Below are 10,624 nucleotides of genomic sequence, written 5' to 3' on the forward strand. Positions count from 1 at the left end.
TAAAAACATGAGTATAAAGCTTCTGGGGACATACCTGCAGAAAGCAATCTCACTTCTTTTCTCGCATAAGACTTTGTTTATTCCATGTACTTTCTCTAATTCAGTGTTGCTGGGATGAAGAATTTAATACATATCATGTACTTATTGTACACAGAGGCCTGGATAACATACCTGGTATACATGGAGTCTTACTGTCTATGATAGAATATAAATTATTACTTTGGCTTTAATTTACATATATATATAAATATATATATATATATGAAGTTCAGTAAGTGTATATATAATTATTTTTTGAGTTAGAGGCATGGCTTAACCTAAGAGCATGTGCTTAGTTTTAATTCATCCAGTAACAAATCTGTGAGTGTAATACACTACAGCTGCCTTAACATTTTCAAGTGTTCCAGTATGAAGATATTTATTAGGGACTTTATAGACCATCCTTCATATAAGACTACTTAACAAAATTCCCCCATCTGACAGCAACAATAAACTTCCCAGGTTTCTAACTGACATATGTTAATATTTAAAGATGATTCTACCTTCCCTTCCCCTGATCATTTCAGTAAATTAATATTGAGTTATACAACCTAATGAGGGAAATTAATTTCCTAAAATTACCTTCCGTGAAGGAAACTAGGCATAAGGTGTATAATCAGTGGGATTTTTTTTTTTCCAGAGGAAAGAGAATCACGGTGAACGGAACAAAGTGGGATGTTGAGATGGAAAAACACTTTATTTTCTTTCCAAAACAATTTTACATAACAATTCTATTTTTACTCTTCCACTGCTTTCAATACATCTTCATTTTGAAGAAGTAAAGCAATTGCACAAATAGAACTCCTTAGCTCTTTAGGTACCTATTTGATAACAATTAACAATAAATTTACAGATCCTATACAGGATTTCTTTCAGGAGCTTTAAATCATCTCAGACACATTCTCTTCAATGGGAGCTTTCACATATATAGCTCAAATGTGATACATTTTCCTCCTCCTGTATTATTAATAACTCCTCAAAAGTGAAGAATTTTCTGGTAACATTCTAGAAGGCACTTCCAAATCCAGGATTAAAGCATTAATATTGATAGCCAGAATATGACCCTATAGCATTAAATTCCTGAAGCATCTTTCTACAGTCAGGAAAAGCAATTTTACTCCTTTGGAGATAAAGACAAAAGAAGAAGCCAGCCTCATACATTAAAAAAAAAAAAAAAAAAAAAAAGCCCCAAACCCAGTTGAACATCTTTACCACTGGTCAAGTCTCTTTGCCTTCCTTCCTGATGAGGAAAGGGAGAAGAGACCTCCTTGCTCACCGTCAGCATCCGTTCAGCACTACAATGTCCACTGACAGGCAGTGGCACATTCCCCACCTTGCTGCCTTTTGTGGGTAGCCACGTGTTTCAAGTGATCAGGAATTCCAGTCACCTTCCCCTGGAAGGGTACACACCATCTTCCTGCAGCAGGACTTCGGCACGTTCCTGAAACGGCATGGCGATTGCAATAGCACATTGCGTTAGTTTTACCAGTTAATGAAAGAACCTAAGGCAATCTAATTCAAGCTCTTTTCTGGGGAAGCATGCCAGCTATATTCCCAGGCCAATTATTGCTTTCACAAAGTGCTCTAAATCTGTCAACAGGCAAAAGTGTGAACTACAGTATAATAACCGAGTTGAGAAGGTGACCCAGTTGTTGCAAGAGGAGCACTGCTTCTTGCCGTGGGAGCAATGAATGTTGGCTCACAGCACCAGTGTGTGATTAAATGTCACACTTACATACTGCAAGCACTCACCAACAAGCTTGTACTCTTAAAAAAAAAAAAAAAAAAGCTATACAAGCTATGCAGTTTGATGGTAAATGAATACTTATTCCTAAACATCAATATGACAAAGAGTTTGCAAGCCAATATGGGAACACACAGGAAGGTTCAGATAACATCTTACTGCTGTGAGTATGATCAAAGGCACTTAATGGATTTTTAGCTACAGAATTAACAGCATCTTGATATACATGATTTATTTTTCCAAAATACAACTCAATAAAGGAAGTTACTGAAATGAAATCAATTTCCTAATAATCTAAGGCTTGTGTCTGTCTCAAACATTGAAAATGACTGCTAGGTAGAGAACTTTTTCGAAAAGAAGAAACGAGAAAGCTTTGCAATGTATCCTTTGTTTCAATTTCATAAAGGCCAGCAGTTGAGAAATCACCCACTTGTCCCACCTTCTTGACACAAACGAGATAATTTCTTTTCTCCAGCCATACATGCTGTAATTAAAAGGCACATAACGTTGCTTTAGCCCCTTGAGGATTGCTGGCGTACACTCAACAAGTGCAAGTGCTTTGGCTGTGCTGAGTTCCTCTGAGAGCCATTGATCTGAGCTAAGCCTGGGCAGCTTCAGATGCTTCTCCAAAAATAGCCATGATCTGCAAGGGCTGAAAGCTATTACAGCTTGTCAGTGTGCCTGAGCTTTGGCTCTAGCAGGATACGGGGTTGGGTGCTGACCCAACACGGCCACAGCTTGGCGATACAGTTTTTGTTCTGAGGATGCTACCAGCAGAGCAGAACAGTGATGCAAAGCCCCAGCAAGTGAGTCATAATCATGGGCACAGTTGAGCATGATGCTGAATTGGAGAAGGAGAAAATTTAATAGCCATGTGAACTAAAATGATAGGATTGATGGTGAATGTCAACCTAATTACGAGAATAAATCATGTCTGGCTCTACAGTTATTAGCCAAGCTAATTCATTATTTGCTTAAAAATAACATTAAAACTTAACCAATAAAACCTTTTATCAGTGGCTGGTCTTCTTTTATTCCCAGTCTAAATGTTAACACTGTTAAAAATCCTTAAAAGAAAAAAAGTCAGAAAATTATCTTAGGAATAATAAACCATCTTTCATCATTTAAGATATTTCTTCACATTATCCAATACAGATTTAGATATCAGTTAGACAATGAAACATTACTACTTCTTACAGTGTCCCAGAGGATTTACAGTTAAATAAAACATTATTTTGCACTTAAAAAAAAAAAAAAAAGTGGCTTTAATTAAAGGTGAAAAAATATCTGAACGCAGTAAGCTTCCCCTTATACTTTCTGTTTACATATTGAAGCTGCTGACTATGCCAGTAATGATTTCTACTCCAGACAGAGTGCCTTGGGTTTGTTTCCCTGCTGATTCTGCCTACAGGGTTTGGTGATTGCTGAAGGACATGGGAAGAAGTCTGGGGGGCTGAGTCAGACAGAGGGACGGGGCAGGCTGAAGGCAGAAGGAGGAAATGACAGAAGGGAAAGGAAGGAAATGGTTTCAAGCTAAAAGAGGAGAGATTCAGACTGGATATAAAGAAAAAGCTTTTTCAGTAAGAGTAGTAAAGCACTGGAACAGGGTGCCCAGGGATCTGGTGGGTGCTCATCCTTGGAGGCACCAAAGTGGCTGGATGGGGCTCTGAGCATCTGATTGAGCTGTGGGTGCCCCTGTTCATTGCAGAGTGTTGGACCAGATAGCCTTTAAAGGTCCTTTTCAAACTATTCTATCATACTATTAAAGCAAATCAAAAGGCAATCAGAAAATTAGACTTTCCTTCCAAACCAGGTCCATGCAGATTCTCCATTCAGTGTTGATGATAACAGTGATCACTGCTAAGGAAACAAGTGTTTTGTTGTGGTTTTTTTCCCCAGTTAAACTGGTAAAATAAACCAAAATAGATGGGATAGCAAGGAAAGAAAAAGAAAGATGCATCAAGACTAAAGAGACATGTTGAGTCGAGTTGCTGGACTGGAGCTCAGAGTAGTAGGGTGAATTTTGATTCAGCTGTCAGTCGTCTGTATGATCCCCTTACTTAGAAACGAGCAGAGCTTTTCAATTGCCCACCAGACGATAAATAAGCCGTGCCTCCAAACGAGTTAAAGTCTTAAAACCTGAACTCTTCAGATTTTATTAGTGATTGAATAGCTCCAGGTGTTTCTAAGCAAAAATCAATAAAGAGATTAGCTGCAACAGTCTGCTGAGAGATTACGGGCGAGACTTTGTCAGACAGATAACCAACAGACTGAGGGACAAAGCAATGCCCCTTGTGCTAAATCTTTACAAGGAGGAATCACCTCACCTTTGAACCTGAAGTTTCCACACCACCCAATCCTGAAGGGAATTTTTGTATACTTCCATGGCAAACGCTCATGCTGTTAACACATGAAATACTTCCGTGGATGGGAAGTCATTGACTGCCATTTCATTTGATTTAAATATTAACGCTTGTCTTTCACTTGTGTGTCATTCAGTGGTTAATAGGAAGTATAATTCATGCAATATTTTCAAGGTATATTACAAGGTTTTTGTTGACTTTTTTTTTTTAAATGTATTTTCAAGCATTTTACAGTAATACTCCTATTTTCAGACAAAAGGAAATTTTTGAATATTTCTAATGATCTCCCTAATGGATTTTCAGATATCTGTTTCCTCAAGTAGTTTCAGACATTACTAATTGTATCACTTCAGATATTCCCCTTTTATATTGTTTAGTGAAGGCTCCAGAGACTTCCCTTCTAAACAGAGATGATCTGATTCTGAGAAACTGAGAGGTGGCTGTGCTGAAAAGTCTGAATGCAACAGCAAGACAATGAAGATAATTACTTCAAAAAGTGTCTGAACTTATGAAATCAAATTTGAAGCATGCCCACAAAAACACAAGAAAGGATTATTAACATGCACAGATGAAGACTTTGTGCTTTTTTTCTTTTCTGGGATCATCTCTGCTATTTATCCCACTGCTGTCCTGGACCTTGATGCTTTCAGCAACCTTTTGCAAGAAACCATCGTTCCTCCTCCAGTCATGGCTGCTGGGTCTGCAAGGCTGGCAGCTGGTAGAGGCAGAAATGAGATTAATTGGAGCTGTCAGTCCAGAGGCTGGTGGACAAGCATCCACACAGTAATAGACAATGTCAGCAAGGAAAACAAGGCAGAGGATGGACTGAAATATTTCCTTAAGTTGGCAAATATTAAAAGGCAAGTTTGAGGCATAACCAAAGCAGTAATGCTGGGGTAGAGTTTTCCAATATCTCATTCAATGTGATTAAATTCAAGTGGCCATAAAGTAACAGTCTTACTTCGGGAACTGAAAATATAATTTGTAAACTCATTCCTTCCAAAAAAATGAATTTTTAAAATTTAATATAAGTGAGAAAGTTGTCAATCTGCTCTTTCATTTCTTCTAACTCTTATGCACTTTTAAAATAAAACATAGAACATTCGCTGATAATTTATTCAGACTCATAAAACATTTCTCTACTTGTTAAATGTAACAGAACTGGACCTTTAATTTATCTCTACCAGGAACTACTTGAGGACAAGGAATTTCTAGGAATATTTCCAAAAAAGTCTTCCTATTAGGTGAAAAGAAAATTCACATAGCTGTCACTGTTTTTGCCTTAATTGTAAGCCATTTGATTTAGTAGTTACCATTAGAATTACTGTTAAAATTTCAAGGTTAAATTAAGATTTGAAATAAAATCTAACATGTGGTCCACACATAAGCATGTGAGACACCTGGATGAGCCTTCCAGTCCAGCGAGAAGGGCACTGACTCTGTACACGAACACACTGAGCAAGTCTGAAGAGTTATGTGCATTTACTTACATGTCACCATCATCTTGTTGCTCAGTCTATGGATGGGCTATATATAGCTGAACCACTCTGATTTGAAGCTGCTGTTTGAAAAAGCCTCAGATTTTGCTTTCTTACCTCTTTTTGTTATGATGGGCTCCAAATTTACAAGCAAAAATAGATTTTTTTGGGACTGGCTTATTAAATACTTGAATTTCTTTTCTGTAAGCACTCAGGTTCACTGCTTTTATTATAAATCCTGCATTTGCAATTTTTTTATAGGGATCCATCACTGTGGATGATATGCACATGGAAGTGTTTGGGTCCACAACCATATTTTGTAGGAAGCATTTCTGTTCACTGAACAGAGGTTTCACTCACCTCTGGAGATCTGGGAACTCCACAAATTAAGTCTACAAAGCAACGACTCATACCAGGGTTACTTTTTGTTCCCAGCATTTAAAACAGTCTCCTAAGGTTTTATTTGATGGATGAACCCATCAAAGGAAGAAGTTCTGTAGTGTTCTACCTGCTCATTTTATCACCAAACTCCAGAGTTCTGCAGATACCAGAGGCAAGGCAGCTGTGTGCAAAGGTGAATGTGGTCCCGAGGTTAAATGTGCTAATCATGTCAAAGAGCTTTCATCCACTTTATCAGGCATCTGAAAATGAGGAGAACATCTTGGATCTTAGTAGGATGAGGTTTTGACAACCAGCAGACACCAAGTGCTACCAACAATCTTCTCCTGCCCAAGAGTAGCTCATTTACTCTCTCTTGGCACTCAGGATCAGCAGAGCAGACCAAGGGCTGGTGCCAGCTCATGAGAATGTCCCTCAGCCCTACATGAAACTGACCTGGGGCCTGGCTGCAGAAATGCCCACGCAGCATCTCTATGGGTGACTTTTCAGTCTCCAGAGCTGGGATCTGCTGAACCGTGTTGCTCATGCAAAGGCAGCTTCAAAACCACAGCATGACTCTGCATTCCTCATGCAGCTCCATCCCCAGTGGCTGTGTGGTTGTTTTCTGCTGTACAAGGCCCTTCCTGTGCTGCAGTGACCTACTTTCAAGCTCTGGTTAGAGAAAGTTGAAAAAAAAACAAGAAAAAAATTAAGCAGACAAAACCCCCAAGCCCCTCAACAACAAAGAAACAAGTAACTACTTTTTAACTCGTTCTTTAACATTCTTAAGCTCTTACAGAAAATAACTAAGACTCAAATCCTGTAATTCATCCTTATATACCTGAGGCAATAAAATATGCATTTTTCTATGTTGGATTTTTGGCTCAAATAGCTTTGTAATAGTCTTATCCAAATGATGAACTCCAAATGCTATTTTTCTTCAGCCTAAGATACTTTCCACTATTGTAAACAAAGATTTAAGAAACAAAGATTTCATTTTAAGATCTACAGCAAATAGGACTTATATTTGAATATTTACATTTGAATATTAGGGACTTTGAATAATCTGTCTGTGAAAGACAAATAAATCAAAGCTTCAGAACAGTGAGAACATAGTTTTAATCATGTTTTCTGAGAGAAAAAGCATGAACTCTAAAATGTAGGTTGTGACTTTTGTTTTCCAAATTATCATCACAATTGCAGAGCAAGAAGATGGAGCGGTCTGACAAATACTGGGACATTTAAAGAAAACATTAAAAATATTTGAAGGTATTATAAAATTCTAGAATGAATTGAAGGCTTATGGCACAACATACTCCAGAGAATAAAGGAAGATATAATCTTCTAGATGAGTCCGACTGTCACAGGGCATGTCCCCACTGGGCAACGTCTACATTGGCAGAGACCTGAGTCAGCAAGCTCAGATCAGGTAGAAAGAAAATTACAGTAGATAGTACTTGGATTATACTGACTGAAGTACAGAGTCCTGAACTAGTAATAAACTATTGATCAAAAGAGCATTTCTTTGTTTGAATTCAAAACAATCTTGGCTATCCAACAAGACGGTTCATCTACCAAGATACCAGTACTGCTTTGCAAAATGCCCCACGTGCCACAGATCACAGCAATATGGAACTTTATTGGTTATAGAGGCTTTGCAACCACGTAAGAGAACTATCTGATCTAAATAGCAATGCAACAGGGATGCTTGCTATCGCACGACATCTGGATTATCACTGCATGGAAGCATTTCATACTGCTTTAGAATCATAGAATCATTAAGTTGGCAAATGCCTCTGAAACCATCAAGAGCAACCCCAACCCATCCCCCTATGCCCACTGACTGTGTCCTTCAGTTCCACATCCCCACAGTTCTTGAACTCCTCCAGAGACAATGAGTCCACAGGTTCCTACCATATTAGTGCTGACCAGGTTAGTGGGGATGATTTTCTGAGAGCAAATGGTGCAGTATGTCTACTCTTCAGAATCTGTTCTGTGCTTGGTATTTTTATGCCAGTTCTTATTGCATCACCCAAGTAACGTATTATAAAGAAAGAAAATTGTCAATAGCTACAGCCTTGCTACCTAGGCAGTCTTCACATTGTAGACTGAAAATAAAGATATCAGATATCTTACTTCACAGTTTGCTAACAAAACCTCAGGAGTTCAACATGAGGAAATATTTCAGGAAACTAAGGACAAAGAAAGTATGCAAAATTCCAGATATTTCTATTACTGTCAGTCACAATGAGACAAGCAGATGTAAAGACATTGACAAATCTTACCTCAGAGAAATACCATTGTATTCCAGGAGAAACAATACCCAGCAATCAGAAAATTTGTTTGACATTATTCTGTGAAGAAAAGGACATTTACAAACGGATTCATAGGAATTAGAACAGAAATCCAAAAATCAAATAGGATTTGATGATGAGGCTCCCATGTATAACTTACAAAATGCTCCCCCAGTTTAAGTATATTAGAATGCATTAGATAAGGACATATGACAGATTATCTATAATCTGTTTAAATACAGAGCCACAAGCTCTGTTCATGGACTACAGACATGAGGAATTAGGCATCGTGCAAGCAAAGTTCCTCAGCCCAGAAACAGGATGCCTAAGTAGAAGGCAACAAACAAGACGGGAGTACACAGAAACAAGAGAAAATAAAGTCAGCAAGACAAGCAAGAGGTTGGAGCACATGAGAACCCTAGATCCTCTTTTACGTGTAAGCATTATAGGGTTTTTTTGGTTTTTTAGAGATGTGAAAGTAGATAGTGAAGTGGTTTTTCATGTGAGCACACAACGGCATGACTGATTTCACAGCAGAATACCTTTTAGCAGTAGATTGAAGCTGTTGTCCTGGTGTGATCGTGGCAAGAATGAGGCTTGGGAAGTTGAAGGAGAGAAAAATACAGGGGTGTAGATGCTGCTAAGAGCACTGGAAAGGGAGAAATCTATTTCTGAAACAACAGAAAAGGGAAAAGCTAGATTAAGAAAAAAATCAGGTGGTATGCTCCAAGAAGTAAGCTAGGGGAATCACGGGCAGCAAGTTTTATTAGAGGATAAGTGAGCAATAAGAGAGCACTTGTCAAGGTTGGAGAAAAAGGATGTGATTAGGACAAAAGATGTGATGTGCATGTCTGCACTTACATATGAAGATAGTTCTTAGATACCTAATATAGAAAGAACACAATTGAAGCCTGAATATGAGATAGCTTTTGATTTTTATTTTTTTTTTCTCTTTTTATACTGTTTTCATCCTAAGCTTTAATTTCTACCCTAAATTTTTTTGACAGTGGATTCTATCATTCACAGACATTTTGCTCAACTATCTTTTCAGGAAACATCTTCAACCTGAACGTGCCCCACTATCGTTTTAATGCATTTCCAACATTCCCTGAAAGCACTGCGAATTGGTCCACTGATTTAAATAGTCTTCAGATAAGACCCTTGGGACTGCTAGATAAATGCATTACATACTCCCAGAAAGAACAGTTAGAAAGATAGTGCTTTAAGATTAATGTATTTGTAACTGTTGTTGCTGAGTCTTAACAAGAAAGTGAATACATAGAGAGAGTTTTGTACCATACATGTGATCATACATGGTCCAAACAAGGGAGCTGATGAGCAGCATTCTCATTAAGTGGCAAGAGCGTTTAAAATGCAACTAAAAGCATTGTATAAATATTTTCAGGAAGGAGAGCTACTGCAATAAAACAACACATTCAGAGATCTTAGTGGAGGAACTTAAGTATTGTTACCTTGCTTCAACCATCACATCAACCATCTACCCTGTCCAAGTTAATTTCTAATTCTTTAATCTGATTTATGAACATCTTTCTCCCACACAACCCCTGGCTGCTATTATCTGCATGCTTATCATGTGAAGTCTATATAGTCACCAATCAATGAGAAAACAGCCAGGTCATTATATCTTTCATTTTCATTGCTTGACCAAGAAGTTATAAAATACAGACCCCTGTCCTTATTTACCATACGTCTATGTGATCTGTTGGTTAAATATGTTCACATGTATTTAAGGATTTGCAGTGATCCAGCCCCCTAAGTTCACTTCTGTTTCCAAACTCAGGATGTTTCAGCAGCTTATTGTCCTCAGACTGCAGCAGCCCACTTCCCTCTAGTTGAAGAAGGTTCACTGGGGATCCAGTGAGGAGATTTAACTCAGCCAATTACAACGGCACCACTTCAGGATTGTGACAAGTGTGCGGTCCTCAGGGGATTTCTGTCACACCCTCTATTCAGAAACTGAAATTGTGCATTTATTTATTTATCTTTTGTAAGAGAGAGTAGAGGCAGAAGGATACCCAGCTAATGAGCTGGCAGCAGTGGCATCAACCTCTGCAGAAAAGCCCACGGGCAACCAGGTGCACACATCAGGAGGACATCATTGCTTTCTGCTGCATTTCACTTCTTAGCTGATGCCAACACAAGAGCCAGCTAAAGAAACTGGTCTTTTCTGCATTATTTAAATATTGCCTTCACATACCCTCAGCAACCGCTCACAGATGCCCAAAAGCCTGATCTGCAGTCAAAGCCTTGCCTCCCAAGGTGAAGGTAAAACCTAACTACTATTCATTACAGCCCTGAGTTTAAATC

General features: G+C 38.4%; 1 long non-coding RNA gene across 1 annotated transcript; it reads right to left on the reverse strand.

The window, feature by feature from the left end:
- Positions 1-855: 855 nt before the first annotated feature.
- On the reverse strand, positions 856-8,953 carry LOC128081935 (uncharacterized). The gene is made up of 4 exons (XR_008207466.1): positions 8,839-8,953; positions 8,288-8,356; positions 6,459-6,674; positions 856-1,480 (listed from the first exon to the last, which is right to left on the reverse strand). It is a non-coding gene; the product is annotated as an uncharacterized LOC128081935 (long non-coding RNA).
- Positions 8,954-10,624: the final 1,671 nt, after the last annotated feature.

This window comes from Tympanuchus pallidicinctus, unplaced genomic scaffold, assembly GCF_026119805.1.
Source record: "Tympanuchus pallidicinctus isolate F22 unplaced genomic scaffold, pur_lepc_1.0 scaffold22, whole genome shotgun sequence".
In the NCBI taxonomy this organism is placed as follows: domain Eukaryota; kingdom Metazoa; phylum Chordata; class Aves; order Galliformes; family Phasianidae; genus Tympanuchus; species Tympanuchus pallidicinctus.